Raw genomic sequence first — 6,878 nt, 5'->3', positions numbered from 1 at the left:
GGACAATCATGAAGTGAATGTGACACGTGATGTGTTGCAAGATGCTTTGAGTCTTTCATTAGAGAATATTATTGATGTCTGGGTGGTAGATGGAGGGACCTCATTCCATGCAACACCTGATAGGAAACATTTTCATGACTATGTTCAAGGAGATTTTGGACAAGTTCATCTGGGTGATGATAAACCCTGTAAAATCGTTGGAATGAGTAAGGTTTTTACAAAGAAACAAAATGGAAACCAATGGTTATTAAAGGAGGTAAGGCATGATCCAGATATGAAGAAAAATCTAATTTCAATAAGATAGTTAGGAGGTGAAGGTTGTGTAACTACTTTTATAGACAAAACTTGGAAGGTCACTAAATGAGGCCTGATAATAGAAAAAAAGAGAAAATGTTGGTATGTTGTATTTATGTAATGGTGTTTCTAATTCTAGTAATGCATTAACCTCCACGGGAGCAGATACAACATTGTGGCATTATAGGCTCGGGCACATGAGTGAGAAGGGGATGCAGATTCTTCACTCAATAAATTTGTTGCCAAGTTTGAAGCAAATTGATTTGGATTTCTGTGAGAATTGTGTTTATGGAAAGAAAAAGAGAGTAAGATTTATCAGAGTTGGGAAAACAAAGAAGAGTAAAAAATTAGAGCTTGTGCATACAGATGTATGGGGACCAGCTCAGGTTTCATCTCTCGGTGGCTCTCACTATTGTGTTACTTTTATTGATGATGCAACTAGGAAAACCTGAATTTATTGTATTCAAAATAAATAGGAAAACAATTGAAGTGTCTCAGATCAGACAATGGAGGTGAATAATGCAACAAAGATTTTGATAAATGTTGTTCAGAGCATGGAATTCACAGAGAGAGTTCGGTTCTAGGAACATGTTGTAGGCTCAAAATTTTTTGCCTTAACATTATAAGGAAGACCACTAGGTTGGGAACTTATTGCAACTCATTTTCCGTTGCAATGGTGGTTTTGACTAGGTCTAATTAGATTCTCTCTACCTCTACTAGATTAAAGTATGACTTTTGCCTACTAATAGAGGAGACGTCAAATCGGGTCTTCTTGCTGATTAGGCAAAAAAGTGATCCTTAAGTTGATCTAGGGCTCAACCAAAACACAACTAAGCTATGTCTTAAAGTTAATCTAACCTACTCTAATCTAACTAACCTCTATAATATTAAGTTAATATTAATCGTTAATCCTATGATACTATGATAATGTTATCCTAATACTAAAGTTATACTAGTCATTAACCTAATTTAATATAACTTATGTCTATGTTAATATTACCTAGATAAGATTAGGTTAATTTATAATTCTAATGTAATCTATAATATCATATTAGCTATATTAAATCTATATTATTATGCTAATATAAACCTTATATTAAATCTAAGAAATAATATTAAACAATTGTAATGCTAAACTATTCTACCACTAAATATTAAAATATAATTTTAATGATACTAAATATCTACTTTAATTATATAAAATAAATACAATTATTCACCTATTCTAAGTGCTTAACCATAAATATATTTAATAATATAACTAATTTTTATTTGTAATACTACTATATACTAATACGATTTTAACTATATATATTTATATTATACAATGATAAATAACTTTATATTATACCAAATATTATCACTTATACTATCTTATCTCCATAATATTATTAATGCTCATAATAACATATTATAGTATTGTTTTTTTTTTCTGAATTGAGACTAATTCTATTAAAAAAAGACATATGGTACAAACAGAGCTTACAAAGAAGCGAAGCTAAGGAGCATGGGAGCCGGAAATGATATGAGATCAACATCGGTCCCAAAGAGCAAACACGGCATGTGCATAAGAGAATAGAGAGAACAGAAAAACGAGCTGGTCTAGGGAGTCTACCCAGCATGGGCAGAATCTTCCAATCTACATTTTTTCCCTTTCTTTTTACTGACTTTGACCCAACCATTTTGATCTGGCTGGACCGGAACAACTTGTAGACAGATCTGAGCTGAAGGAGGAGACTCCTTATCTGAATCAGAAGGCGAAGACTCATGAGTACGTTTCTGCGACAATAAGGGCGCAGAAGGATCCTTGGCGCAGGCAGAGGGAGAGTCCTCTGGGTGCTCTAAATTCTCCTCTTCCGCTTCAATGTCATCCTCATCAGAGCTAGAGGACTCTATGTCATCCATAGGGGGACGAGCACAAGGTTTCCAACTCTTGGATTTGGATTTGCGAGTGAGATTCTTCTTTTTGTCGAGGAACGCTGCACATGAGTTCTGGAGATGCCCCGTTTGATGGCAGTGGCGACACCTGAAGGCTGTATTCTCATAATCCAAAGTTTGCGTCCAATGGAAGTCCCCGACTTTGAGGATGATCTGATCCGGCAGCCCTTTGCTAATGTCTATTTCCGCACAAATTCTGCCGTAGGTATAAATTCCAGTCTCCCCCCTTGAAGTATCTGTTGCCAGGAAGCGGCCTAGGGTGTTCCCGATTCCTTGAAAGACAGCGAAGTGCCAAAGATGCGCAGGGAGATTTGGGAGCCTGACCCAGATAGGGAGCTTTGAGATGACTGCAGTGGAGGGGTCAAAGTCTGGGAACCATGGGGAGAGGAAAAGTCCCGCTGAGCCCCAGAACCACGGGCCCCCGTTAAGGCTTTCTGGTAATCTTCATTGAAGGCTAAGACTACAATAAAGAAGCCTTTCGAGCAGAAGAAGACTTTGCAGTATTTGGTCCAGTTAGAATGGATCCACTGGTATAGATCAGCAGTGCGTGGCCAAAGGCCATTAAATCTGCAAATGAGGGCTGATTCTGCATATGTCTGGTGTTGGTCATCCAGAGATGGATGATTGATTTCAATGGCAGGGGTTTCCTCCATTTTGTCCACCAAGAAAGGTTTGGGAGCCTCGGTAGATTGGGCAGATTCCTTGGCCGGCTGTGCATGTACTGCATCTTTGTAGGAGAAGCCCTTGGAAGCAGATGATTGCCCAACTGCACCTCCCCGAAGTCGGAGTGATAGGATCACTCAATATTATAAAAGGAAAGAGGCATATTGTTGTCAAGCTGCTTACCTACAAAGAGGAGCCGCAGAAGGGAGGAAGGGATCCCCAACCTCTGTTCAAGAATCTTTGAGAGCTGGCGCACTGTAAGAGATGGCTGGACCTCCAGGAGCAGGGTTTTGCCTGTTAGAAGAATTATTTGAATTTGAAAACTCGCTTGCTGGAGATTGACGCCTTCATTAATAAAAGCAGAGATAGCCGAGCCCTGTTTTGAGAGAGAGGGCTTCACTCTGACAGATGGCACATTCTGTGCTGGTTCCTTTGGTTCCTGTTCAGAAGGGCAAGCTGTAAATCTCTCAGAATTTTCCTTGATTGAATGTGCAGCTCCCCTGCAGCGCACGTTTGTGAGATCTGGAGAAACATGCTCATGCAAATCCGCCCCTGAGCCGTGTGAGTTATGTCGGCGATCTGAAGCCTTTCCAGTACATTTCTTTTGGTCGGAGAAGGAGACCAGGACCCTGTTTTGATACAAATCTGGGGTAAGCATTTTGTCAAACACTTGCCCCTCATCCTTGGTGGTTCCAGATTGAAGAGGTTTTCGAGGTTGGTGATGGATATCCAAACTCCTAAGGACCCCTACTCTCCAGTTCCTTTCTCTGTGAACCTTGATGGTTGCAGCAGCTGCAAGGGCAGTTATAGTCGAAACAGAGAAGTTTTGAAGGCGTAGGTTTGCCCTTATGCGCGGGAAGGCTCTGCCCACAGACTCGCCAGCCCCTTCTGTCTTCTCCCTCATCGATACAAAGATCTTCAGGGGTTCCCCGCCTTGATCCGCAAAGGTTATCGCTGTCATCTCCTTCAAGCCTGCAAAAGCCTGAAAGTTAAAAGTGTCGGCGTACAGAGAGGAAGCTTGCGGCATCCTCCAAACGACGCCGTTGAAAACATTTCGGTGGCCAATGGACCAGTCATCAGAGCTTCTAGGGCGGGGGAGGGGGCCAACAGGCCTTGGATCTTCGGAAACCTGAGCGGATGCCCAGAGTGCGACAGATAGGAAAGGGGCGGCGGCCATGGTTGTCGAAACTCTAGGTTCAGAAAAATCGCCGACTGTGGCTATCATTAAGGAACCTATTATAGTATTGTTATTATCACCATAAAAAATGTAATACCACTAAATATATGATATCTAAAATATATTAAATACTACAAAATTATAATATTATTCTAAGATATATGTTATTACTTCTAACTATATCTTTCGGATTTTGTATAACGACATTTATGGAATGCCTTTCAACTATTTTGTTTGATTGGTATTGCTTGATGTGTTCGATTGTTGTGGTCAAATCCATGGTAGCCACCATGTGATCTTCGTCCTTTGCTAACGAAATTAAAACAAGTAAAAAATCTTTATATGTATACTGGGTTATATTATACAAATAAAAATAAAAAAATAACTGGAAGGTTTAGAGTGTTAGGGACTCGTGCCTTGTGATTGTGTGATGTGATATGCAGAAAAGGTATTTTTTACAATGTTTTGTTGTAGTTATATACAATGTGCAATACACAAAATAACCTATACAATACATTATATTACCAATTTTCATTTCTTTGTTATATATATTACAAAATGGAGTTTGCACAATAATTACAAAGGTGGTATATTGATTCAATATAAGCATTTATTTATTATGTGACAATATCAATGTATTATTAAAATGTTATTTAAAATATTTACAATATTTTATTATTTAACCTGATTAATTTAAATTTAAAAGAAAAATAGTTAAAATAATTAAGATTTATAAAATATTTATATAAAAAAATGAATTTTAATGGTAAAAATATTATTTTCTTTAATGCAAGTATGCTCCAAATGAAGGGTTAGATGACAAACAGTGCAATATGTAATGCACGGTGATGTAGCACCCAAAATGTGCCGCATCATTTCATCACAATCCCTATTGCGATGTAGGTATCAAGAAGAAGAGACATACAATAAATGAGATACAATGTGAAATATGAGATGATGTGGCAACTGAAGGCGCCACATCATCCTCTTGTGATAGTTAGAAGTTTCGCAAAGGTAACCATCAAGTGAGCATGACAATCATGACGATCACCAAAACCCCTGAAAAAGTCCCAAAGTCAAGCAATAAAGACTAGAGAAATCGAGAGTCACCCAAATGCCAATAAAAAGAGAGTTTTCTAAAATGCAGGGTAAAAGGAAAGCGATCAATCAAAAACCTAATGCAAGTAACATCACCCAAAATCAATAAAGGGTCCCCATATATTTTCAAAAATCTAATAGGGGGTGGGGGGGTTGTGGGCACAACATAACACTACAGGAAAATGGTGTGTCATAAAGGATGAATAGGACAATTATGGAATGTGCAAGGTGCATGAGATTACATGCAAGATTTCCCTTACAATTTTGGGTAGATGTTGTAGATATTGTTTTTTATCTAATAAACGGAGGGCCTTCAATTTCCTTGGATGGTGGTATTCCAGAGGAGGCATGGATAGGTAAAAAGGTAAAGTACTCATTTTTAAAGACTTTCAGTTGTGAAGACTTTGTCCACATTAATAAACAAAACAAAATAAAGCTTGAGGCAAAATCAAAGAAATGTACCTTTATTGGATATGGTGTTAATGATTTTGGTTATTGCTTACATGATTATGAAAACCAAAAAATCATTAGGAGAAGAGATGTCATATTCAATGAAAAACTCTTTTATAATGATCAAATGTAGGAAAAGAAACATCAAAAGGAAAACAAAGAATACACATTGCTTGATGAGATCACAGAAAAAGTAAAGGTGTTTGAAAATTATAATTATCAACAACCACAATAGCAACAGGAACCTCAAACACCTGAAAGTGGTGTTAGAATATCTACTAGGATAAGTAGACCCCTGAACGATACTCTCCTTCATTATATTATGTATTGTTGAATGATTATGGTGAACTAGAAAGATATGAAGAAGGAATGCATGTAGAAACCAAGAAGAAGTGGGAGAAAGCAATGGAAGAAGAGATGGACTCCTTGATGCAAAACCAAACTTGGGACTTATTCAAGTTTTTGGTAGGTAAAACAACATTTCAGAATAAATGGGTTTACAAGTTGAAGGAAGAAGATGGAAGAAAACACAGGTATAAGGCTAGACTTGTGGTGAAGGGTTTGGCACAAAAGAAAGGCATAGAATTTGATGAAATTGTTTCTCCTGTTGTTAAAATGACTTCAATCAGAATTATTTTAACTCTAACTGTAGCAGAAGATTTGCATCTTGAGCAGTTAGATGTAAAGACAACCTTTCTCCATGGGGATTTGGAGGAAGAAATATATATGCAACAACCACAAGGGTATGAGGTCAAAGGGAAAGAGATATTAGTGTGCAAGTTGAAGAAGAGCTTGTATGGCTTCAAATAGGCTCCAAGGTAGTGGTGATCTGGATTTAAACAGGAACGCTACAAATTACAGATATAACCATAAATACAAAGATGCAGTAGAAATAACACTTCCTTTCATTAATATCAAATATTCAAATATGTTTACAAACAGAATGGAAATAAGACTAGCTCGGGAGATGGTAGCTTATCTCTGAGAAGAGATGTGGTGGCTACATGCCTCTGAACTGTGTTACAATGAGGCTCAAGGGCCTTTTTATTATTGAACAATAAGAGAAAACCCTAAACAACCAAAACCCTAACCTGAGGAGATGTAACACCAAGAGTTTATGGGCCCCGTTGGGGTTAGTTGGACAACCAACTTCCCGGGGTCATGAGTCCAAGTCCAGCCATTGTTAAGCATATTCAGTTGCGTATCCATAAAAGACAGTTGCATTGCCCTCAGTTTGACCTACATAGGTAGCTTGGAG

At 37.9% G+C, this 6,878-nt stretch overlaps 1 pseudogene across 1 annotated transcript in view; it reads right to left on the bottom strand.

Moving 5' to 3' along the window:
• The window catches only part of LOC149173872 (protein CYPRO4 pseudogene), a 34,566-nt pseudogene extending 32,367 nt beyond the window's left edge, over positions 1 to 2,199 (bottom strand). The window contains exon 1 of the transcript XR_016259309.1: positions 1,963 to 2,199. The product of XR_016259309.1 is annotated as a protein CYPRO4 pseudogene (transcript). The remainder of the gene's footprint in view (positions 1 to 1,962) is intronic.
• Positions 2,200 to 6,878: the final 4,679 nt, after the last annotated feature.

The sequence above is a fragment of the Pinus tabuliformis genome, chromosome 4_2, assembly GCF_031772625.1.
Source record: "Pinus tabuliformis cultivar Carrire ecotype Pingquan chromosome 4_2, CPIR1, whole genome shotgun sequence".
In the NCBI taxonomy this organism is placed as follows: domain Eukaryota; kingdom Viridiplantae; phylum Streptophyta; class Pinopsida; order Pinales; family Pinaceae; genus Pinus; species Pinus tabuliformis.
The sequence above is the reverse complement of the archived record's forward strand: the minus strand, read 5'-3'. Positions and strand labels throughout refer to the sequence as shown.